The sequence below is a fragment of the Gossypium hirsutum genome, chromosome A10, assembly GCF_007990345.1.
Source record: "Gossypium hirsutum isolate 1008001.06 chromosome A10, Gossypium_hirsutum_v2.1, whole genome shotgun sequence".
Taxonomy (NCBI): Eukaryota; Viridiplantae; Streptophyta; class Magnoliopsida; order Malvales; family Malvaceae; genus Gossypium; species Gossypium hirsutum.
The window spans coordinates 16,592,927-16,620,551 of NC_053433.1; the positions used below are offsets into that span (position 1 = coordinate 16,592,927).

The 27,625-nt window shown below is 32.8% G+C and overlaps 1 long non-coding RNA gene and 1 pseudogene across 1 annotated transcript; both read left to right on the forward strand.

Annotated features, from left to right (window-relative positions):
* The first annotated feature begins 17,035 nt into the window (after positions 1 to 17,035).
* LOC121208251 (bifunctional riboflavin biosynthesis protein RIBA 1, chloroplastic-like) lies at positions 17,036 to 21,333 on the forward strand (annotated as a pseudogene).
* Positions 21,334 to 21,449: 116 nt separating this feature from the next.
* Positions 21,450 to 22,370, forward strand: LOC121208252 (uncharacterized). The gene is made up of 2 exons (XR_005903223.1): positions 21,450 to 21,813; positions 21,942 to 22,370. It is a non-coding gene; the product is annotated as an uncharacterized lncRNA (long non-coding RNA).
* Positions 22,371 to 27,625: the final 5,255 nt, after the last annotated feature.

Sequence of the window (27,625 nt, forward strand, 5' to 3'; positions counted from 1 at the left end):
CCAATAAAAGATTAGGGGTCAATTTTTTTTTAAAATCTTATAACCATTAGATTTTAATGGGTTAGTATTGTTATTTTTTAATAAATTTTTTTATAACTTTTGTTTATAGTTTTTATATTTTTTAAATAAATTTTAAATTTTGAAAGGACTTAATTTATTTTTTAAAGTTTTTTACTAAGGCCTTTTTGACCCTCTAGCCTTATTAGTTTAAAAAATTTCTAATTTACTTCCAATAAAAGAGTAAGGGTCAAATTGCATAATGTGTAAAGGTTGAGGGCTAACTTTGTTATTATACCTTATATATAAGCACCAAATTGTAATGGAGGGACTGATTTGCACACGCATTTAACATACAGTGACTAATTTACTTATTTTTTCAATAGAGGAGCAGCTTTTAAGTGATGAATGATGGAGATTCGGGCTAGAGTTGTCCATGAGTCGAGCCAGGCCCTAACAAAATTTTAAGCTCGATTGATAGGTTCGGGCATGGCCTGAATAAAAATGTTAAAACCTAGACTTAGCCCAGCTCGGTCCACCCGTATTAAATTTTTTATTTTATTTTATTTTATTTTTTATATAATTTTTTTAAAAAATAATACATCAAAAACACTAAAAACATTAAAATAAATATTTCCCAACAAATTAAAAATAAATCAAAAAAGTCTTTATACTTAAATAACACTAAGATAGATGCAATTTAACAAGCAAATGCCTCTAAAATAGTAGCAAAATTAACAATAAAATAAGAGTTATACAATATCTAAACAATAACAATAAAATAAAAGCAACATAATAGTGAAATGACAGCAAAACAATGGGAAAATAGTAAGAAAACAACAACAAAACAATGGAAAAATAGTAGTAAAACAACATTTTTTTTTTGCAAATTTGGGCTAACCTTACTCGAGGCCTAACCGAATTTCTAGATGAGTCTTATTTTTTTGATCAAATTCATTTTTCGGGTCTATAATTTACCTAAACCCTCTCAATTTTCGAATGGACCTTCGGGCTGGCCACCTTCTGGTTTTGTGTAATGCCATCATTTACATATCCTTGTTAACCAAAAGTAGGAATATTGTTATTAGCAATTCTATTCTCTTTCCAACAAAAAACTAAGCCCGTTACAATTTTATTCTATTATATTTAACCATACATATAATTAAAGTCTTGCAGACTGCACAATTTAGAATATATAAGGATCTGGAATCTTAAAGATGTTTCAGACCAAACTTAAACTAGTTGAATTAGTGTGCTTCAATTTATGAAACAATATGGAAGTTTTGTTGGTTATATACCAATTCCAGACTGAATACACCACCATTTTTGGATTAAATTGTAACACTCTCAAACTTTGAATGTTTGACTAAGAAATGCTAGCGTAAATGAATCTATGTTTCTGTGGTTGTGTGCTCTGCTAATGTGTTTGATGTTAGGAGTTCGAGTCATGTCTTTAGAAAGCTTTGCTATTTTATTCTAAACTAACCTCTATATTTGAATTGTTGACTTAAGCTTAATTCTATATAAATCTATGTCAACAAGTCTAGTGGTTCAATGGTTAAGCTTTTGTATACTTTCAGGTCTTATGTTCGAGTCTCGACGTATGCGTTAAGGAATATTTTTGCTTATTGTCAAAATTCTGATTGGTGGTTAAAACATTAAATTTTAATGTTTCCTTTTCTCCTTTCCCTTCCTAAATTCCTTTTTCTTTTTTTTTCTTTTTCGTTTTTCTTGTTTCTCTTTTATTTTCTTTTATCAGTTGTCGAACTTCCTGTTCCTTATCTGCTATTTTGGTTGCGCAAGTACAATTTATGTGATGTCAATTGAAAGTTAATTGTGTAGTTCTATTGTGAATTCTAAGAAACAAAGGTTTTGTACTATCGAAATAGTTTCGTGTTAGTAGGTTGAAGTCTCTTCATTAAATGGTTCAGGTTTCTTTATTTTAGGCGTGTGTGTCAGAAGTAGCATTTCCCAACAGGCTAATTCGAACGGGTGTTTTTGATTCGATGGTAAGTATCGGTTTCATTAAAGGTTTTTTGTTGAAGTTTTCGACATATTTTAGTAAGTGTTCAATTGTGCGAATTTCGTTGTTTTAGTCGATTGATTGATTTTGGTTGGCTAATTTCAGCTTCAGGATTTCTTTACGTTATTTTTGCATCAAAACTACTTCAGGTGCGTACTGAAAACCTAAGTTTTTATGAATATCATACACCAAAAAAATGGTTGTCGACGCCACACGACCATGTTCCAAGCCGTGTGGTAGACCATCTAACTCACTATCCATGAATTAAAGACGCACAGGTTAGAGGCACGAGCATCTGTCGTGTATGGGAAATGTTTAGTGCAGGGTTCACAGGGCCAAAAACATGAACGTCTATCCAAGCCATGTGACTCACTGTTTGCGATTTAAGACTACACAGGCAAACGATAAGGGCGTGTGTCAAGCCGTGTGAGACACACAAATTCTCGACCGATAGTTATTTAATACATTGATTTAAGACTACACAGGCAGACGAGTATTTAATACCCTGATTGGTGTATTAGGTTGGTCGGAGATAGTGTGTAACAGGTGGGAAATAGGAAAAATGCATATATTTTGATATGTTCTGTCTTTGAAAATAGCCTGACTTATCATCTATCTGAACTGCTATGATATGTTAAATTGAATTATCTGCCTTCTGGATCTGACTCTGAAATCGAATATTAAGACCTTATCGAGTCTAACCTAAATCTGTTGAATATATTAATTTTTTGGGAAATTACTAACTTATTTCTTCTGTTGATTGAATTATAGGTAAATTATAGACTTGATCGATTCAGCAAATCATGAGCTCTGTGATACCCTTTATATGTTTTAGTGTTATTAGCTTGTTAACTTACTTTCAATAATTTCAAGACGTAAAGTATTTTAAGAGTATAAGTGATGCATTATGCTCTGTATTTGCTAATTTCTGCTAGATTGGCTTAAAGACTTAAATTTAAATAATGTGTTTTGAGAAATATTTGAGGTAGCTTCCTAAAGTTGACCTTATCGTCTAGGCCAGGTATGGGGTGTTACATTTAGTGGTATTAGAGCCAGGTTGGCAACAATTGGGCTATAGTCCAGGCTTCTATTTTGTATCAAAAAGGTGTTTAAATGAAAATAAGCTATCTGAGTCATTCTGAAAATTGATTTTATAAATGACCGAGCATCTAGCATCGAACTTGTAAGTATTTCTGTTTCATTGTAGTGATTGGTTGAGACACTACAGTGATTGGACTATTTTTTGGTTAACTATTTTGATATGAACTGACATGAGAATTGTGATAAAAACTTTAAACTAATCTACGCCACTTTTGATATTGTAGATAAACTGATAGTATGAGTTCGTGTGATAGTCATGTACGTGGTTCTTATGGACGCCACAGGCATCATAGAGGAGCTCAAGTAGAGTCATCCTTCATGGGTAGTATGCTCAATCTAGAGACTAGCGAAACTGTTGGCACTCCTATTGCTGAGATTGGGTCTCAGACTCCTACAGCTGAGGACGATACACTGTCTCAAGCTATGATTTGAGCGTTAGAAAGGGTCGTTGGGACCCATTCTAGATTTGAAAGCTAAGGGTCAGTTATTGAGTGACTTCAGTCAAATGGTGTTGAGTTTTTTAGAGGTGTTGTTGGAGTTTCCCCTACTATAGTGGAGTGTTGGCAAGAGGCTATTGAGTGTATTATGACCAATATTGACTACACTCCCACTTAAAAATTAAAGGGTGCGGTATCTCTGCTTTGGGACGAAGCCTATCAGTGGTGGATGATGGTTGAGTAGAGTGCTCAACCCGAACAGGTTAATTGGGATTACTTTAAGACTGCCTTCCAGAGTAAGTATGTGGGGGTGAGTTATGTGGAGGCTCATCGACACGAGTTTATAAATTTGGTTCAAGGCAAGAAATCTGTGGTCAAGTATGTGGCTGAATTTCTAAGATTGAGTAGGTACGTTCGAACTTTAGTAGCATCTAATTATGAAAAGAGTGTGAGGTTTGAGGGGGGTCTGCGTTACGATCTTCAAGTTCTAATAGCTCCTCAGAAAGAGTGGGTTTGTACAGCTTTGGTTGACAAGACTAAGATAACGGAGGAGATAAAGCGCAATGAGCACTAGAGACGAGACTGAGTGAGAAGTCTGTATAAGGTAAAGAGGGATTCGAGTCCTTCTAGTTCTAGAAAGCGCCCTAAGAAATGGGCGAGATTTGACGGGCCTCCGAGGACCAAGGCACCACTTGCAGCAATTGAGATTCAGCTTTGTAATGATTGCGGAAGGCATCATCTAGGCGAGTGCTAGAGGAAATTAGGAATTTGCCTTCGATGTGGGTAAATGGAGTATCATGTACGAGATTGCCTTCGTTAATCAAATTAGGTGCCCGCTCTAGCACAGACTCTAGTGCCGAATTCTGTTCAACCTCCGAGAGTAGCTCTGCAACCACCTAGGGGTCGTGATATGGTCAAGGGTGGTAACAGCTCTGGTAGAGGTTAGAGAGCACTGAGCAAAGGTACAGGACAGACTGAGGTACAATAACCTGCATTGGTTTATGCAGCAAGATGTTGTAAGGACAGTGACGATGCTAACGTTATAGCAGGTACGTTTCTTACTTATCTTTTTTCGTATTTTGCTCTAATTTATATTACGTTTACTCACTCATACATACCTAGTACTATTTATGTAAAACTGGGTAAATCTGTTGAGAATACTACTAGGGAATTTCTGTGATTAGTCCTTTAGGTCAATCACTTATGGTGGATAAGGTATATAGACGTGTTCTGTTAGAGATTTAGGGTGTGGTATTTTCGACTGACTTAATGGAATTGTCTTTTGATGAGTTTGATCTTATTCTAGGAATAGATTGGTTCATAAAGCGTCGAGTCAGTCTAGATTGTGCCTTTAAGAGGTTTACTCTCAGACACAATGAGAATAGTGATATTGTTATGATTAGTGAGCGTCAAGATTACCTCTCCAACGTAATCTCTGCCCTTGTAACTAAAAAGCTAGTTTGAAAAGGTTATAAGGCATACCTTGCCTTTGTGTCTGATTCTGCTCTTGTAAAGCTTTCTGTAAGAGATATTCGTACTATGAGGGACTTCCCGGATGTCTTTCCCGATAAGTTGCCCAAGGTACCTCCGAATAGAAAAGTTGAGTTTGGTATTGATTTGCTACCAAGTACCTCTCTTGTGTCCATTGCACCGTATTGTATGGCACCTAAGGAACTAGAGGAGCTAAAAGCACAACTTTAGGAACTTCTCAATCAAGGGTTTATTAGACCAAGTGTCTCCGTGAGGAGCACTGGTATTGTTTGTCAAAAAGAAAAATGGTATGATGAGAATGTATGTAGATTATCATCAACTAAATAAGTTAATGGTAAAGAATAAGTATCCACTACCAAGGATCGATAACTTATTTGATTAGTTTTGAGGAGCATCAATGTTTTCTAAAATTAACCTTCATTCTGGTTACCATCAGCTCAAGGTTAAGGAGACTAATGTGTACAAGATCGTTTCTAAGAATCATTATGGACATTACGAGTTCTGGTAATGCCTTTCAATTTAACGAATACTCCTGCTGCATTTATGGATTTAATGAATAGGGTATTTCAGCCGTATCTAGACCAACTTTTTATAGTTTTTATTGACGATATTTGATTTATTCCAATACTGAGATTGAGCATGATGAGTACATTTGTATCATTTTGCAAACACTCCGTGAAAAACAATTATATGCCAAATTTAGTAAGTGTGAGTTTTGGTTGCAGGAGTTTTCTTTTCTGGGGCATGTGGTGCTTGTTAAAGGGATTCGAGTTGATCCTAAGAAAATTGAGGTTGTAGCTGAGTGAAAACAACCAAAGAATATGCTTGAGCTTCGGAGTTTTCTGGGCTTAGTAGGTTACTACTGGAGATTCGTTGAGGGATTTTCATTGATTGCGCCCTTTCTAACTAGGCTGTTGTGTAAGAACACCTCATTTATTTGATCTGACAAGCAGCAGTCGAGCTTCAAAAAGCTCAAGTCTGTTCTGACACAAGTTCCTGTTTTGGTTTAACCTGAGCCACGTCGGGAGCTTGTGTTGTACAGTGATGCATCCCACGTCGGTCTGGGATGTGTTTTGATGTGTCTTGACAACTTAAGTCGCATGAAGGTAACTATCCTACACACAATCTTGAGCTTGCTGTAGTCGTATTTTCTTTAAAAATCTAGAGGCACTATCTGTATGGTGAGAGGTGTATAATTTACACCGACCACAAGAGCCTCAAATATTTATTAACTCAAAAAGAGTTAAATCTTAGGCAACATAGATGAGTTGATTTTCTTAAGGATTATGATTGCACGATAAAGTATCATCCCGGTAAGGCAAACATGGTGATTGATGCTCTTAGTCATAGAGCAATGACCAACCTAAAGGTGATGTTTGCTCATCTAAGTTTGCTTAAGGATGGGAGTCTGCTAGCTGAACTGCAGGTTAAACCAACTTGGGTTGGACAAATTCGAGCAAAACAGTTGAGTGATAAGTCTTTAGTTCAGCGTCTGCGATAGATTGATTCGGGTGAAACTTCGAATTTTAGTTTGAACAGTGACAAGGTTTTGTGTTTCAGGGGTTGGATTTATGTGCCTAACAACAACAAGTTAAGCCGATCAATTCTTTAGGAAGCGCATAGTAGTCGTTATGTTATGCATCCAAGTGAAAATAAAATGTACCAGGACCTTCGAGAATTTTATTGATGGCCTGGGCTGAAACGGGAAGTGACTACCTTTGTATCGTACTGTTTTACATGTCAAAGGTTAAGGCCGAACATCAATTGCCTTCTAGTCTACTTCATCCAGTTAAGAATCCTCTGTGGAAGTAGGAGCGAGTAACGATGGACTTTGTGAGTGGGTTGCCTTTGACACCCACTAAGAAAGACTCGATTTAGGTTATCATTAATCGGTTGACCAGGCCCTCATTTCCTTCCTATTAGGATATATTACTCATTGCAGAAGCTTGCTAAGATTTATGTTTCTGAAATCGTGAGACTACACTAGATGCCAGTCTAAATCATGTCAAATAGAGATCCGCATTTTACTTTTCGATTTTGGAAGAAGCTTCAAGAGGAATTAGGCACTCGATTGGATTTCAGTACGGTGTATCACCCTCAAATTGACTGGTAGTCTAAATGGGTTTTTCAGACTCTACAGGATATGTTTTCGGTTGTGTGATTGATTTCTGATGCAGTTGGGAGCATTATCTACTGCTGGTTGAGTTTGCGTACAATAATAGCTTCCAGTCTAGTATTTAGATGGCACCTTACAAGGCTCTGTATAGTCGTAAGTGTCGTACTCCTCTATGTTGGACTGAGTTAGGTAAACTTTAGGTTTTGGGTTTTGAGCTAGTTTTTGAGACCGAGAATGCTGTTAAGCTGATCCAAGATCGATTTAAGGCTGCTTTTGACCAATAGAAATCATATACAAATTTAAAGAGAAAAGATATCGAGTTTTCTGTACGTGACCAAGTATTTCTGAAAGTGTCTCCGTGGAAAAAAAGTTCTCCGGTTTTGGACGTAAAGGCAAGTTGAGCCTAAGGTTCATTGGACCTTACCAAATTCTTAAACATGTCGAACATGTTGCTTATAAGTTAGAATTACTGTAACACCCCTAACCCTTATCTGTCGCCGAAACAGGGTTACAGAGTATTACCGGACTTTACAGACTAATTAAGAATATTTCTTTACCTTTATTATACAAATCAAGAATTAATCATATAACACTCATATTGTCCCTTAGATGGGCCCTCGAGGCCCAAAATACACTTTAGAAGTGAATCGGGACTAAACTTGACACTCGGGAAATTATTTTTTTAAATCTTAAAATTTTTCTTAGGAGCAAGGGACACATGCCCGTGTGCCCGGCCGTGTAGGCATTTGATGTGAGGCACACGATCGTGTTCCAGTCCTTGTCCTTACTCGTGTAACTCTCTGACTTGTGTCACATTGCCAGCTACATATCCGTGTGCTAGGCCGTGTGTTAAAACCTGAGCATTTTGTTTCAAAATTTTAAGGTGCAAGGAACATACGGCCAGACTACATGCCTATGTGCATGACACACGGCTGAGACACACATCCGTGTCTCTACCCGTGTAGACGAAAATAGGCCATTTAAGGCCACTTTTCTCACCCTTTTTGACATCAACCTACACACAACATTTATATACACTAATATATCTCAACCAAGCAATCCAAACCAACCAATACATGTTCTAAACATAATATAACATTGCATATACATCAATTACTTATACTTACCCATTTAACTCATTTCATTAATTTATCAATTTCTACTACTAATTATACATATACAACCATTTAAGATTCACAACCACAATTCAAACTATTTCATTGCCAAACCAACTCTATATATGCCATATAAACCAAAATTTACATTTAAAAAAAAACACTACCAGATTAAACTGGATAGTGTGGCTTGATGTGTTGGTCCGATCTCCCGATTACATCTTAATCTAAAAGATTATTAAACAACACGAGTAAGCTTAGTAAAGCTTTGTAAGTTTAATAAATTAAACATTGAACTTACCGAACTTAATATAATAAACTAAATTGTAAATAAATCATTAATTCTCCCTATCAAATACAACATAAGTCAATGAACACAGTTTCTTCAGATCAATATCATTAATAATCAATAAATCTTTCAATTCATTCACATAGGTCTTTGACCAATTCTTACTAAATTGAGGAACGACTTAGGGATATGAGTACATCGTTTTCTTTGTGTCATAGTCCAACTATGGTCTTACACATGCATTGCCATGACCTAGCCATGGTCTTGCATTCATAGTGCCATAACTCAGTTATGGTCTTATCATTAGAGTGCCATAGCCAATATATAGTCTTATATTAAATACTACCATGGTCCAGCCATGGTCTTACGTTCATAGTGTCATAACCCAGTTATGGTCTTATCCGTCAATTCGTCCTTTACATTAATGCCATAGCCCAACTATGGTCTTACATATAAATACTGCCATGGTCCAACCATGGTATTACGTTTATAGTGCCATAACCTAATTATAGTCTTATTCGTCAATTCATCTTTAGCCACAAAATGATTGTACTCAATCCCGCGTTCTACTCAATTAAAACATTCAATTCGATTTCATAGTTTAACAAAAAATTTATTTTCAACAACAAAAATATGACTAATTACATTATAAAATTCATCAATTTAATAAATAATCATTAAAATTTAACCATATGAACTTACCTGGGCTGAATTGTAAGTTTGTAGTAGTTTGGGACTATTCTGCTAATTTTCCTTTTTCTCGATCTACGAGCTCTTGATCTATAATGTAAAATTATTTATTCATTAGCATATATTTCAATTTCAATTCACTTTACAATTAACACCCCTCAATTTTTGAAATTACACAATTAACCCAACTTTTATAGTTTTTTACAATTTAGTCCCTCACCAAATATCCTATCAATTGAACTATTTTTTCTCAATTGAAAATTTATATAAGTATTCTAAGCTATTTCACAGCCTTTGATAAACAAACTTTAATGCCAAACCCTACGATTAATCTTTTTCACAATTAGGTTCTAAAATTAATTTCTATTGAAATTTCTTGATAAAATCATCATATAACAAAATTAAAGCTTCAAATTCATGTTAATTCATCATAAACATCTAGAAACCATCAATGGTAACTTTCAAAACTACCCATAGAATAAAAACTAATGAAATAGCTAGTTGGACCAAATTGTAAAAGTCTTAAAAATGCAAAAATTACAAGAAAAAGGCAAAAATTGAACTCACTTGTAGCAAAAATATGAAAAACCAGCTTCGAGAGACTCTTCAATGGAATTTTTGGCTGAAAATTCATGAAGAATTGTCTAGATTTCTTTTAATTGTTGTTTTATTTAATTAATTTTACAAAATTTCCAATTTTACCTTTATTTCACCTAATTTCCTGATTTTTTTTCTTGCTAATGCTGCCTCAACCATCCTTTTTGGGCTAATTTTCCCTTTTATTCCTTCCTTATTTATCACTTGAGCTATTTAATCATTAGTTTTTTAATTAACAAGTTTTGCACATTTTTCAATTTAGTCTTTTTTAATTAATTAACTATTAAAACATTAGAATTTTCTAACCAAACTTTAATACTAACTCAATGACACTCTGTAAATATTTATAAAAATATTTACGGCTTGGTTTATGAAATCGAGGTCTCGATACCTCGTTTTCGAAATCACTTAACCTAATAATTCCTTCTAAAATACAAATCATTAATTCAAAAGTTTTCCTAAAATCACATTTAACTCATAATTAATAAATAATAAAATTTTCAGACTCACTCGTCAAATTTAGTGGTCTAGAACCATTATTTCCTACACCATTGAAAATTGGGCTGTTACAATTACCGTCGAAGTTAGACTGAATTCATGATGGATTCCATGTCTCGATGTTTAGAGGGTATTGATCTGATCCATCGCACATTGTCTCTATTGAAGAGATTGATGTACGACCAAATCTGACTTTTGAGGAGGAACCTGTTCAGATACTAGAGCGATATGTCAAGGTATTGAGAAAGAAAATAATCCTTCTTGTTAAAGTGCTATGGAAAAAATCATGGCACTAGGGAAGCCACTTGGAAACCCGAGGATTCGATTCATCAACAATACCCATATTTGTTTGAGTCAGGTAAATTTTTGAGGCTGAAATTTTGAGGCCGAAATTTCTTTTAGGGGGAGAGAGTTGTAACATCCAAACTTTGAATGTTTGACTAAGAAATGTTACCATAAATGAATATTTGTTTCTGCGGTTGTGTGCTCTGCTTATGTGTTCGAGGTCATGAGTTCAAGTCACGTCTTTAGAAAGCTTTGCTATTTTATTCTAAGCTAACCTCTATATTTGAATTGTTGACTTAAGCTTAATTCTTTGTAAATCTGTGTCAACGATGAACCTAGTGGTTCAATGGTTAAGCTTCTATATACTTTCGGGTCTTGTGTTCGAGTCTCGGTGAACGTGTTAGGAAATATTTTTGCTTATTGTTGGAATTCTGGTTGGTGGTTTAAACATTAAATTTTAGCGTTTCCTCTTTTCATCTCCCTTCATCAATTTCTTTTTCATTCTTCTTGTTTCTTCTTTTATCGATTGCCAAACTTCTTGTTCCTTATCTATTGTTTTGGTCCGGTAAGTCCAATTTCTATGATGTCAATTGAAAGTTAATTGTATAGTTCTGTTGTGAATTCTAAGAAACAACAGTTGCGTACTGTTGAAATAGTTTCATGTTAGTGGGTTGAAGTTTCTTCGTTAAGCGGCTCTGGTTTTTTTATTTTAGGCATGCGTGTCAGAAGTAGCATTTCCCAATAGGCTAATCCGAGCAGGTGTCGTTGGTTCACTGGTAAGTATCAATTTCGTTAGAGGTTTCCTATCGAAGTTTTTGACATAATTCAGTGTCAAATTGTGCGAATTTTGTTGTTTTAGTTGATTGATTGATTATGGTTGGCTAATCTAGGCTTTGGGATTTCTCTGCATTGTTTCTGTGTCAAAACTACTTTAGGTGCGTACCGAAAACTCGAGCTTTTACGAATTTTGAACATCGAGAAACATGACTGTCGATGCCACATGATCGTGTGCCAGGCCATGTGGTAGGCCATGTGCACTACACGGACATGTGCCAGGCCGTGTAACTCACTGTCCATGAATTAGAGACACACCGGCTAGAGGCATAGGCTTATGTTTGACTGTGTGTGGGGAATATTTAGTGCAGGGTTCACACGGGCCAGAGACACAGACGTGAGTCCAGGCCGTGTAACTCACTGTTTGCCACTAGAGACCACACGAGCCAGAGATACAAGCGTCTGTCCAAGCAGTGTGACTCACTGTTTATGATTTATGAATATACAGGCAGACAATATAGGCATGTGTTAGGTAGAGTGCCAGGCTGTGTGGAGGCATACGGGCCAGCCATTTCGACCGTGTGAAACCACATGAACATGTGACCCAAAAATTAGATTTTTCCCTCGGGCAATATGCATCGTTTGAAACAATTGTAGGATTTCTATAGTGTCTATATATACTGAATTAAACTATATAAGATATGATTTCATGATCTGAGACTAAATACTCAAAGATCTGATGTATATTGCATATGGTAACTGTTACTGATATTGAATTATTCGGTATGAACATTAACTATATCTGAGTGGCCATGTGTGACTCTGTATTAATTGTTATTTGAATCTAGATTTGCATTGGGTAGAATTGAGTAAAGGAGGAAGTATCCTATTTAGAAACGGTGGTTAACCACTGGTATTTATATTCTGATCTGGCAGTTAGTCTGCAATTATCGGAACGTATTATACCAATACTGTATGGTGTGTAGGGTTAGACGGGTATTTAATACCCTGATTGGTGTGTTGGGTTGGTCAAAGATAATGTGTAGCGGATGGGAAATAAGAAACCTGCATATATTTTGATATGTTCTGTCTCTGAGAATAGCTTGGCTTACCATCTGTCTGAACTGCTATGATCTGTTAAACTAAATGATCTGCTTTCTGGATCTAACTCTGAAATCGAATATTGGGACCCTATTGGTTCTATTGGTTCTAACTTAAATCTATTGAATATATAAGTAATTTTTTAGGAAATCACTAACTTATTTCTTCTGCTGACTAAATTACCAGTAAATCACAGGCTTGATCGGTTCAGCGGATCGTGAGCTCAGTCATACCCCTTATCTGTTTTAGTGTTATTAGCTTGTTAACTTACTTTCAATAATTTCAATACGTAAATTATTTTAAGAGTATAAGTGATGTATTACTAATTTCTACTAGATTGGCTTAAAGACTTAAATTTCGATAATGTGTTTTGAGAGATATTCGAGGTAGCTTCCCAAATTTGGCCTTATCGTTTAGGCTGGGTATGAATTGTTACCTAAATTGATTTAATTTTCATCAAAATCAATAATAATGGAATGCACATTTCATAATACGTTAGAACTTGATTCATTTTTCAACACATCATGAAACCAAAACTGATCCATTGGCCAAACAGATTGTGGTGAAGAACAATTGATGAGTTGTTATCAAAGAAAGGTCCTGCATTTGTCAATTTTTACACTAAAAAAAGTGTAGTCTTTTTTATGTTGTTTGTTTGTTTTTTGCTTTCCCAGACAGTGAAACGAAACAATTAAGCGAAAGCACAAGTGGGAATTTAGGTGTAGTATTGAGATGGGAACCCACCCACTCCTACATTGGTTCCATAAATGTGGGTATCAGGGGAATTATTTCTTTGATCACAACAATACGTGTGAGTTGTGAGCATGCATGTGACCACTCCTATTTTCTTACATAAATTCTTCAACAAAAAAGAACTTGCCAAGAAAAGAAAAATCGACATTTTCAACCTAAGATCCAATGGAAGTGTAGCTCTAAATAAACTATTTTTTCATGCGGTTTTTACGGAGTTTCACTCATCGAATAATGTTACATTTCAGATTGAAATTACGATGTTTGGATTCTTAACATTTCGGTTATCCTATAATTTTATATTATGAAATAGATCTTAAATTATAAGAGTAATTTTATATTTTGGACCAATTTAAGTTTTTTTTCTTAAATAAAGTTTAAGACTAATTAAAAACAAAAAAATATATTTTTTCCCTAATAATGAAGAACCAGTACATGCCATACCTTACAATTACAATTATTATATTTTATTTAATAAATTACTTATTAATATATTAATTATGATTATGATTGATGTTTCAATCACTTTTCATAAATTATTATAATTATGATTTATAAATTTATTACAATATCATATATTTATTTATTAATATATAAATTACAATAAAAAATTTAAAAATTGTAATAATTTATTATAATTTTAAGAAAACTAGGACTAAAAAAAATTAAAGAACTAAACTTGTTAAAAAAACACACATTCTATAAGAATTGACAATAGAGTAAATTTTGCTTTTAAATAATATTACATTACGTCAACCTAACATCTAAAATCTTACATTCCTACCAAATGAACCAAATAGGATAATCTTACATTCCACCCATAATCTTACATTCCCGTAATTCTATTATAAAATGTAATAAAAATCCTTAAATACAAAGTTAGAGAAGTTAGTATTTGATATATAATTAGTGAAAATTTTTAATTTCATACTACTATGTTTCTATTTTTGTATACTTTATTTTCTTTTCTTTTTACTATACTTTAAGGAGGTATGTATCATCACTTTCAAAAAAAAAAAGTATATATCATCTTTAAATCTTATTATGAAATCTTAAATTTTTACTAAAAGTGTATAAAAAACCTGAAAATTGAAAATACCAGAGAATTGAAATATATACATTATATATATATTTTTTTTAAATAGTGGCTACAAATATATTTGTTCAAATTTTATATTAATTTGATGCGTTGGTCTAGCTTTTCAAACTAATAGTTTGAATCGATTTAGATTTATTTTTTAAATAAAATATATTTAAAAATTTATGTATAAAAGGTTTTCAATATTAAAAGAAGTGTACAAGCTGTTAAGGTTATTTTTTAATTTGAATTTGTTGTGATCCAATCTTATTAACAATTTTATTAAGAAAACGTATATTATACATTATATATAATATATAAATATAAAAAAATTAGAATCAAATATTTTTTTTCAAATATCATAAATCATTTTATCAAAATTTTCATATATAATTATTAAAATTTCAATGTGCAAAAAATTATATTCTAATTAAATAATTAAAATATACAAAAAAATTATTTAATATCACAAAAAAATATAAATGTATATGAATTTAGGTATTGTTTGATAAATTAAGTATTGTATTTATATATAAAAATATGATAAAAGAAGGAAATGAATAAAATATGAGAATGAACATTAAAGAGGAGATAAAGAGGAGATAAACATCAAAAGGTCTCTAAAGATTCCTTTTGATTCTGTTAATTATTCATGATCTTCTATCTTTATTCATTTTCTTATATAAAAACTATTAATTTAAGCATTAAAGAGTGATTGAAATGCAAACTTTGCTTGTTGTCCCTAGTTCATCGGCAAACCATAGGTGCCTTAATTGAGTATGCTATCAACAGTAGTTTATATCCCCACTAGTAGAATCTTTCCAAATCAAGTAATTTGGATTAAAACTGAGACTGCAAAGTATGCATGAATTCTGTCCATTGGTTCAACTCCCATTAGAATAAATGAATGCCCATGTTCCAACTCCACTGCTTTCCCATCTTAAAGCCAAGCAGAGTAAAAGCTTGGACCACTAGCATTGTGATGTCAAGAAGCAGCTGTAATACTTTGGATAATGGAGTTGCCTCCCAGATGTTGGATAAATTAAATACGGATAATTAATTATTATCCACATTTGAGAATTAAGTACTTATAATATAGATTCAAATATAAATATTAAGTACTGAACACATTACTTTCTTTTTTATATAATTATAAATATTTTTATCGATTTTACGAGTTTTATTCAAATCGAAGATGATATCAAATAATAATCAATCCGAAATTCATTACTTGCCAAGTAACACAGTAGATTTAGAATATTTTTTTGCTACTATTTTTGGAACAGTAAGCAAAAAAGTTTAACGCGAACATGAAAAGACTCGAAATTAAATCTAGAAATCTCCATCTTGTATGTGCTTTGGAGAATTGGTAAAGGTAGATGGAAACTTCAAATCAATAGAAAAATATAGGGTAAATTTTATTATTAGTTCCTATACTTTGTGAAAGTCATGCATTTAGTTCTTATATTTTAATTTGACCAATACTTTTCGAATTAGTTAATTTTAGTCCTTGTATTTTTTTAAAATTTGAAATTTTAGTCTTGACCCAAACAATAAAAGTTAAATATGTTTGGTTAAAATCAATTACCAATCCTATACTATGTGTACAATTATAGATTTAGTCCATATTCTCTAATTAAATCATTCTAAGTCCCTATATCATCAAATTTTGAAATTTCAATCTTAACACAAGTGACTGTCATTAATCCATTAACTAAATTTTTAGTGGGTACTATGTGAAAATAATAAGCTGACATAGTATTACACATATAATAATATATTTCTCACATCAAATTTTAGAAATAGTAGAATTTAACTGAACGAATTTAATAGTTATAATTTGATGAGGATTGAAATTTAAAAATTTGAAAAATTTAAAGACTAAAAATAATCAAATTAAAATATATAAGGATTAAATTTACAAATTTGACAAAGTAAAAAAATTGATGATAAAATTTAAGTGGTTGGAGTGGTGCGAAATTTTCTTTAAAATTTTCATCTATCTCAAAATTCTTCAAATAATGACATCTTCACACTCATGTTAAATATATATTAAAAAATCACCTGCAATTTCTATTCGAATCGAATTAGTTGTTTGTTGAAATTAATTTAGTTAGGAATTTGTAAAAGTTAGTTAATTTGGTTCAAATGAAAAATAATTAAATTACGTAATTAAAAATAATAAAGAATATATTATATGTGTAAAAAATTTTAAATAAATGGTACAATGGATGAAAGGAAGAATATTTTGAAAAATAATATTAATGTCATGTTGTTGCCACGAATATTAGTTTCAAGGTAATGTTTGTTATTACGTTAGTGTTGGTATTGTATTTTATTTATTATTTTTGTTTTCTTTTAAATTTATTTGAACTAAAATAAAGAAAAAGAATATTACTATAGTATTTGTCATGAATCAAACGAGATTAATTCAGGTAGGTTAATAAATTTTTAAAAGTTTTAAAATTTCGAAGATTACAGGAAATGATGAAACCCTAATCAATGACTGAATATTAAACTTAAAACAAAATAAATACTATTATTAGATACCTTACCCAAAATCCGATCCTTTAGGATCATTTCATAAAGACAAAGTCAAGGATATGAAGGTGGTAAATGAGAAATAATTATCCAAAAAGATCCACGTCAGCTCAAATTTTGAATCATCCACACAAAACTCAGCGCTTTTCCTCGCTCTTCCCCACTTCATGGCGGTGGCTATGACCATGATTCTCCAATAAAGCTCTAAACTTTCTTTCATATCATTAATCTCAATTCTTCCTCAATGGCTCTCTCCAATTTACACTAACTTCTTTCTTTTTCTCCCATAACATTTTTGTTTTTCCAATTATGTTTAATATGTAAATTTTAATTAAATAATGTTTCTTCGGGGGTTTCCTTTGTATGCTTTGGAATCTTTGGTTAATTGGAATAAAGGTTGATAATTTTCATCATTTAAATATCAGAAATTTGTTAACTGAGTTCTCTGAGACCATTTCTTAAAGTGTGTTATATAAGGAAACAGGACTAGTTGACTATGAAAGTAAAACAATTTCTTAAGTATTCTTTCTGAATATTTGGGTTTGGATTTCCTTAGCTATATATTTTGGTGGTAAGTATTCATGGTTCATTTCTTTTTATCCTTCTGTTTAATTTTGACGGTACGATTATGGGAATCTAGTAACTACAGCAAATAGGTGCAACCCTTTTCTGTTTGCAAGTAGTTGTACAAGAAAGATGGGCTTGAGTTTCATGGGTGTGGTAAAGTCAGAGCTGCTTTCGTATCAGGAGAAGGGGATGTGCTATCTTATCCTAAGAGTATTGGAGTTGTTGTAGGGAAGGCTAGTTTTGTCGATGGACTTGTTGACCAGCAAGCTGGGATTGAGGTACAGCCTAATGCCATAAGTTTCGAAACACTTGCAGCCGAAATAACTCTTGTGACTAATGGTTTCTTTGCTGATGAATACGACTTGGGTCATCCTACACAAGGGTTTGCTTCCATCCAGGAAGCCATTGAAGATATTCGTCAAGGAAAGGATTGTCTATCCTAGTTGTTGACACCATTTTTTGGATGAAAACGGGGTCGACTTGGATTTTGAAAATGAAACGAAATTGGGAGTCGCCACCAATCTTTTTTTGATGAGGTGTGATCGGGTCACCTCGTAAAATGGTTGTTTTTGATAAACAATTTGATTTTATTAAAACAACGAGTTTGGTCTACGAAATCCAAAAACAGGTTCGGGAGTCGGTTACGCACGAGGAAGGGTTAGCACCCTCGATACGTCCAAAATTGGTACCTAGTTGATTTCTTAATGTCTTGGTGTCGAAAATTAAAAACTCAAAAGAATTTAAAATACGATCCCTCCTTATATTGTTATTTTAAAATTACTCAAATAAATCAAAATGGAAAATGCTTCCTTATCTCGAAGTAACAAGATGTCACGTCTAGTAAGTTAGGATACAACACATCGTATTTTCGAGAGTAAGCTTGCCTTTATTTTTTGTTTAAACCTCATTTATTTTAATTTCAAAAGGATGTTCGGTTATTTAAGATCAACGCGAGAAGAATCGAAGCTCAGTAAGTTAGGGCACGATTTTCTCGAATTTTCTAAATACGAAATATTACCTTATTTTGAAAGTTTAAAAAAGATATTCGGCTATTTGGTCGAACGAGAAACCGAAACCCAGCACGTTAGGGCACGTTTTCTCGAATTTTCCAAACGCAAAATATTTCCTTAATTAAAAAATTTCTTTTTGATGTATGGTGTTAATATGCATAGCAAAACAATAATGAATATGATGGCATAAAAACAACACGAATAATAGCAACGGAAATAAGATTATTAAATATAAATAATAATGAAAATGAAGATAAATAAATAAATAATGAATATATGTAAAGAACGTATATACATGAATGTACACAAAATTATGAAAATATGAAAAATCTATGTATGTATACGTATTGTGAGATTATTAAATATAAAAATATATGTAAATATGTATACATGTATATGTATATGAATTAAAATATGTAAATAGATAAGTATATATATATGCATGTAGAAAATATGAAATATAAAAAAATATTTAAAATAAATAGAGAATATGTACGTGTATATATATATAAATTATAAGATATAGTAAGAAATGTATATGAGTATATATATATACATATGTATATTAGAGAAAAATGTGTATGTGTATATATTTATGAAAATGAAAATATGTATATAAATATATAGGTATGTACATAAGTTGTAAAATATATAAAAATATATAAGTATATATATGTACCGAAATTTTAAATATAAATATAAATAAATAGATAACAATAATAATAGTAATGTAATATAATAGTAATAATAATATCTACAATAAAAGAAAATATTAGGAAATGTACAAAAATATATATATATAAAATATTTACAATAATGATGTAAATAAACAACATATAAAATATTTACAGTAATGTAATATAAGTATATATCTGTTTCCCTTTTTTTTTTATGTTGGGCTAGTTGAGTATTGGGCTGGTGGTATTTGGGCTATGGGATTTGATTTATTGGGATTGAATTTTGGGTTTGTTGTATTTTATTTCATTTGGACAATGGGCCCAGCAAATTTGGGCTTTTACACTAGTTACATGTTTGAATTCGATGTTATTATCACACTGCTAATTGAGGAAAATTTGCAGTTAGTAATTGTTGTAGATGATGAAGATAGAGAAAATGAGGGTGATCTGATAATGGCAGCATCAATGGCAACTCCTGAGGCCATGGCCTTTATTGTCAAGCATGGAACTGGAATTGTTTGTGTGAGCATGAAAGCTGAAGATTTGGAGAGGTTAGAGCTACCATTAATGGTAACCCAGAAGGAGAATGAGGAAAAAATTTGTACGGCTTTCACTGTGTCAGTGGTATGTTCTTCGCTTTATTCAAAGTACATGTGAAAGCTACACCTTTTATATTTGCCAAAATACGAGGGTTTTTATTACAATATGAGACTTTCATTTAATGGTGGATTCTTGTTTCATTGTTGTGCTTGGTATCCTTGTTTGGAGATAAACTACATTGATTTCATACAGGTTGCAGAGCATGGTACAACAACGGGTGTCTCTGCTTGTGATAGGGCGACAACCGTACTGGCACTGGCGTCTAAAGACTCAAAACCCGAAGATTTCAATCGCCCAGGTCATATCTTTCCCCTGAAGTACAGGGAGGGAGGGGTGCTAAAAAGAGCTGGGCACACAGAAGCTTCTGTTGATCTAGCTGTATTAGCTGGGCTAGAACCTGTGGCAGTTTTATGTGAGATTGTGGATAATGATGGCTCAATGGCTAGGTTGCCAAAGCTTCGTGAATTCGCTCAGGCTGAAAAATTGAAGATTATTTCTATCGCTGATATAATCAGGTACACTGATGGTATCCTTTTTCCTAAGGGGTGATCTTGTTGTTAAAGTTAGGGCCTTTACTTGCTCTTCTTACCACTTAAGTCTACTCAAACTAAAGCATTGGTGTTTATAAGGTTATGACTTAAGTATAGGGAAAATGTTTCTTTGAAGGTGAACATAAACGTGTTAGAACGGTGACCAACTCTTTTATAGCAGCTATGGAGGAACATCATCATCATCACAACTGATCTTTATTCTTCCATTTGTTGGCTATCAAAGTGACCCATTTAGTGAAGTTATTTATATTACAATAATTGACAGATATAGAAGGAAAAGAGAGAGGCTGGTGGAGCTGGCTGCTGCTGCGTTGATACCCACAATGTAGGGTCCATTTAAAGCATACTGTTATAGGTCATTGCTAGATGGGATTGAGCACATAGCGATGGTTAAAGTCAGTATTTCATCTGAATATTCACTACCTTATCTGTTTCTTATTTTTGTTTAGTAAGCAACACTAACCAGTTCTAAAATCTGGGAATTCAAAAGTATTCTTATATGCCGTTACTATAGTTTGTTGTGTCATTAGCCACATGCGAAAACTTTATCAGTCTGACCAGGTTGTATGAGTAGGACGTTGACGACTGGACTGCGTAACGTGCAGGGTGAAATTAGTGATGGCCAAGATATTCTCGTGAGGGTACACTCCGAGTGCCTTACCGGCGACGTATTTGGGTCTGCCAGATGTGATTGTGGAAACTAGTTAGCACTAGCAATGAAGCAAATTGAGGCAAGTGGACGGGGTGTATTAGTTTATCTTCGTGGACATGAAGGTAGAGAGATCGGTTTAGGCCACAAGCTTTGTGCTTATAACTACAAGATAATCGACACGACTAGATGTGAGCATGGGACGGGTTGGGCCAGGTTCGACTAAAAATTTAGGCCCGTTTGTTAGACTTCAAGCTCGGTTCTGCTCGAAAAATAGACTTAAAATTTTGCCCAAACTCGACCTGACCCGCCCATATTAATTTTTATATAATTTTAAAATATATATAATACATAAATAATAATAAAAACATCAAAATAAATATTTCTCAAAAAATTAAATTTTTTTTAAAAAAATATGTATACTTAAATAACACTAACATAGATGCAACTTAACAAGCAAATATCTTTAAAATAATAACAAAATTAACAATAAAATAAGTTTTACACAATATCCAAATAATAACAACAAAATAATAGCAATATAATAGTAAAATGGTAGCAAAATAAGGAGAAAATAACAAGAAAATAATATTAAAAAATTAATTTTTTTTATTTTTTAGTGAATTCAAGCCGAGTCGGGCCTGGGCCAAAAATGCCTTACCCGAGACCCATCCCTTTTTTTAAACTGGCCTTATTTTTTTGTTCAAACCCATTTTTTGGGCCTATATTTTTGTCCAAACCCTTCCAAATTTTGGGCGGACCTTCAAACCGGGCCGGGTGGCTCGACCCATGCTCACCTCTAGACACGACACAGTTGAGGCCAATGAAGAGCTTGGTTTACCTATTGATTCTCGGCAATACGACATCGGTGCACAAGTAAGATTTCTTTAGCCATTTGTCTTTGTTACCTACACCATATGTGCAGTGTTGAATTCTATAAAACACAGTTTCCTTCACTTGCTCGCACTGTTAAATTGCTGAATGTAGTGTTCGATTTTCTGTAGATACTACGAGATCTTGGTGTTCATACAATGAGTCTGATGACAAACAATCCAGCAAAGTACGTCGGTCTTAAAGGTTATGGTTTGGCGATTTCCGGCAGGCTTCCATTATTGAACCCAATAACTAAAGACAACAAAACATATTTGGAGACCAAACAAGAAAAATTGGGACATATTTATGGTTCAAATATTAATTCAACCTGCAACACGACTTATCAGGAGATATAAGCAAGTCTGAGTTGATATGTTGTTGTTTGAGTTGGTAATTTCATATCTGATAATAACACTTTGCGATGATGTTTTGGGAATGGCATATTGGTTTAATTTTTTGATTTAAAATTTTTACACTAATTGAAGAATGTAATCGTATAAGTATGCTGAACGTAGCAGATGTATTTACATGCTTTTTATTGATAAAGCAGACTGAATATCCGATATGTTTTATTTATTTAATTTATTAATATATATTTGAATGATTTTTAGAGGGAAAGGTTTTCGCTTATGCCCGAGAATCTTCTCGTTAAGCGGTAGCACATTATTCACACCGGGACTAATTCTCGGTTAAAAATAAAAAATCAACTTATTGATGTTTGAATATTTATAAAAAACGAGGTTTTAAAATTAAAATAGAGGTGGTGAAATTATATTTTTGGGTAAATTTTTAAAATACTTATTTTTTTTTTCTAAGTTACATTTTAATTACTTACGTTATCGCGTTATAATATTTTAGTTTTCAAGTCGTTAATTTCCATTAACGTGTAACGGTAAACTGACGTGGCATGTTAAAAAATAAATTTGTGAGATTAACATGATATATATTTTAATAAAAATAATTAATAAATGTGTGAGATTAACATTATATATCTAAAACGATAGTATCAATATATTGGTAATCTAGTCTATAATGTATAAATTTATTTATTCTTAATTTATATGTCAAAACTCAAAAGAATAAAATATTTTTAATAATTAAATTAAATATTTTTTATAAATATTAATTGTATCTAATCAAATTAGTTCGATTCAACAAAAATCTCGACTTCACAAATACTATGATTCATATTTATTTCAGAAATTAAGATAAAGAAAATCGATCAATTAAAAACTATTATTTTATATAATTTGATATTCACAAATTAAAAATTGAATTCGTTACAATCTAAATTAGTAAAACTAAATTAGTAGGTCTGTACAAAATATAGTGTCTACAAGGACAAGATAAATATAAAAATAGTACTTAAAAATAAAGTTTTTATAATCAAATTATTGGTTCGATCATTTCACTTAATTTAATTAAATAATTTATTAAAAAATTATAAAAAAATAAAAAAAACACTACAGCAAAATAGACTTTTAGCGGCGTTTTTTTTAGCATTTAGCAGCGCTTTTAAGCACCACTAAAAATTTTTGCGGCGCTTCTTAAAACGCCGCAAAAAATGCCACTATAGGTACCGCCACAAAATTTTGTGGCGTTTATTTAAAAAAAACGCCGCTAAAAGTCATGACTTTTAACGGCGTTTGTTGGAAAAGCGCCGCTAAAAGTCATTGCTTTTAACGGCCTTTTTTGGAAAAGCGCCGCTAAAAGTCACGGCTTTTAGCGACGTTTTTATGGCAAACGCCGCTAATTTTGACAGATTTGCTATATATTTTTTTCACCAATATCCAGCCCTTCCTGCATTAAAATCCAACCAAATACAACAAATATAATATAAAATGCAGCCAAAAATAGCAAATTTAGCATAAAAAATACAACCAAAAATATTAATTCTAAATGATATTTCAAATTTAACGAAAGATATATGATATAATTAATAAATAAAGTATAATTTAAAATATTCTTACAATAATGTTAAACGTGACAAAGTTAAAAACATTCTTACAATGAGAAAACTAATGTCTAAGATGGCGACTTTTGCGATTGCTGAAATATCTGCATCATCTGCTGAAGCTGTAGCTGGAGGTCATCGTACTTTTTGCTCTGCTCTGCTGCCATCGCTACTGCCTCTGCCTCCCTCGCTCGTGCCTCTGCCTCCCTCACTACTGCCGCTGCCTCCCTCGCTGCTGCTGCTGCCTCCCTCTCTGCTGCCTCCGCTCTAAGTTGTTGCTGGAGTTCTTCATATTTTCGTTGAACCTCGGAAATTTGCTCAACCGTGTTCGCTTGCATCTAAGCTATCTGGTCTCTTAACCTCTGAACTTCAGCTTAAGCTTGACTTCCGGAAGGCATGTATTGCTGGGAGCCGGATCCAAAATATTGGGTCGGGGTAACACCGGATCCTTGAAATCGAACCCGACCGTACCTTTCAGGACCCAAAACTTCAGTGATAATTCTGTTATCAATGTTCTCAAGATTAACAAAACTATCAGTCGAAGCAGTCGCTTCATATTCCGTCTTCTTCTCCTTTAGTTTCTCCTAAAAAAACAAGTAACCAGTTAGAAACGAAATATATAATAAAAATGAATGCAACATAACTTAACATTATTTAAAACTACTAACGATGAATTGAATTAAACAATTATAATTAAAGATTATAAATATTTAGAATAAATCAAATATTAAGTAAATATACCATAATTTCTCCAGCTTCGGATGTCATAGGAGATCCATCTTTCTTCCTATGCGTAATCTCAAAAAGCTGAAGGCGTCCGACTTTTTGTCCAGATTTGACTTCCTACAATATAGTAGTAAAAATATTATTTAATAGTAGAAAGTTATTAATATTTGAAAGAACTAATAAATTCATAATACCTCGGCCTCAGCTACAGAAGCAAAACTTCTCGACCCTGCCGTGTGCGTGTATTTTTGTTTTTGCCTGCTGCTTGTTCCAACTCGCTCACGGTCCTACATAATGAAATTATTATTACGTATATAGTAAACACTATATATAAGAGTTTGGAAATACGCAATACCTCTCCTTTCTTTGAATTCCAGAATCGAACCGCATCTTCTCATTGGTACCTCAGCATTCCCGGCGGGACATTTCTTAATTTTTCCTCGAGGCTTATGTCTTTCTTAAAATATTGTTTTTTTAAAGTGCTTTTATTGTCTCTCCATTTTTTACCCAATGCCTTCTTGATATAATCATCGGAGACCTCAAAAGCAAATCTCTCCTAAAAAAACACAAGTTTAGAATGTAAAAATAAATAAAACTTAAACCAAAGTATTATAAATTACATTAATATTTTGTTACCTTAATATTAGCGAGAGCCTGATTTTTGTTGCTATCAGGCATGTGATGCCATGATTCATAGTTGATGGGCAACATATTGGCATTTCGTGCTAAAATGCCCAAATAGCCTGCTAAAAGTCGAGCTTCAGATCCAACAGGCTGACCATGAGTATTTCTACTTACTTTGACACGTTCGACAGGATCTAAGTCGTATAGATCTCTAAACAGCGTACGTCCTCGAACTCTGTGTGTCCCACCACTTTCAGCTGAAAAATGATATACTATTATTATATTAAAATTGACAAATAAATCAATAATAAAAGTCAATACATGTAAAATGAACTTAACATTACTTTGAAATTCTTCAGGCTCGTCAAGTGTCTCCGGCACATTCGAAGATCCAACAACTGTCTGCTGTTCACTATTTCCTTCTTCTGAATTTGGAGTATTCTGGACAATACTTAAATCTCGTAATCTTCTTCTACGCATTTTTCCTGCAATACACATAAAATAGTTAAAGTTTTAGTAACAAATTACAACAATAATAATACATATAAAATAGTTAAATTATATAACTTGACCAAGATTAAAATTATAATATTACATATAATTAAAAAATCATAAAATCTTACTACATCATTATTCGTAAATATCTTCATCCACATCATGTCGAACCCATTGATGTTGTGTACTAGTACTAGGGATATTTTCATCTAAGTTTTGTTCTGGAAAAGGTAATGTTTCTGATATGTCATCTCTATTTCCATTACCCATGTCAAACAAGTCTCTAGGGGTGTTCCGGAGTACAACATACCAACCCTCATCAGTTGGATCTTTCGAAAAAAAAATTTGTTTCACTTGAGAGGAAAATACATATGGCTCGTCCATTAATTGTTGTCTAGTGTGAATCAAGCGAGAGAAATTCACCATTGTAAAACTAAATTGATCTTTTTTAATTCCTCGAGCAGTATTAACATCAGCGCAATCACACCGAAATAAGACAACTTTCCATCTGCCATAGTAATCCAACTCAATAATGTCGGTAAGAAGTCCGTAATACTCCACATTACCCTCAACTGGATTACTGTCCCTAGCACTAGCATAACTTGTAATTGAAGAATTAACAACAACTCCACAATTTTGAGTTCTCCTCATTCTCTCGCGATACTTTGTATGAAATCTGTATCCATTGATAAGGAAGGCACTATATCTTTTTATTACTCTGTTTGGACCTTGGGAAAGCCATTTAACTTCGTCATTGACGTCCTTCCCACTCCAAACCTATTAGATCGAAAGTAAATTGAATAATTATAAATGTATTATGTAAAAACATTCTTATTTGATTAACTAAATTTTGTGAATATATGTAATTTATTAACTTTAGTTACATACCGTTTGGCTTAACCATTCATGAAAAGATTTTGTGAATAACTTATTAATCTCTCGATGTTGTAATCTTCGAGAGCGTGCACGAGATCTCAAAATTTGTTTGTACTCACTATGTTAAAAACAAGTTTATTTTGTTAGAAGATAAACAAATCAAAACGACGAATATGTGATGAAGTTTTAGAACTTACTTGCGTAACGGTTCAACTAAATCATGGTGAAAAAGTACGTATCGATGTGCTTGTATCCACGATATATCATCTAATTCTGCAATTTCAACTTTGCCGATTAATTCTCCGTAACTTTGGAATAAATAAGTTTCGGCCAAGTTATGATCATTGAGCCCAGCATTTCTAGTTGGTCTATTCAATCGTGTTTCAACATCTTCTAAATATCTAGAACAGAAGGTCAAGCACTCCTCTGCCAAGTAGCCTTCAGCAATTGATCCTTCTGGATAACGCTTATTGCGACAATAAGATTTCAATTTGCTTAGGAACCTAAACACGATATACAATATTTATTAAAAGTTGTAACTAAATGTATAGAGTCGAATGAATAAATACTTGAGAAATAAATTAGCACTTTTCTATAGGATACATCCATCGATAAAAAACCGGTCCACCAAGTATTGCTTCGTGAGGGAGATGGATTACCAAGTGCACCATAATAGTGAAGAAGGAAGGTGGAAAAATCTTCTCCAAATTGCATAAAGTCAAAGCAGCTCGATCCTGTACTTTCTTAAGTTCTTCAACATCCAAAACTTTGCCACAAATAGCTTTCATTATATTGGATAGTTCAATTATACAGGACGACACATTTTTTGACATGCAGGACCGTAAAGCAACTGGGAGTAAATCTTGCATCAAGATATGGTAATCATTGATTTTAATGAATATAATCTTCGATCTTTAAGACTCACACATCGAGATATATTTGACGCATACGCATCTGGGACCTTTATATCCTTCAACACCAGGCAAAACACCTCTTTCTCTTTCTTTGACATTGAAAAAATAGAAGGCGACAACCGATACTTCCCATTCGGAAGTACTTGAGGATGAAGATCACGCCGAATTCTCATGTCAACTAAATCAAGTCGACTCTGAAGATTGTCTTTTGATTTTCCATCGACAT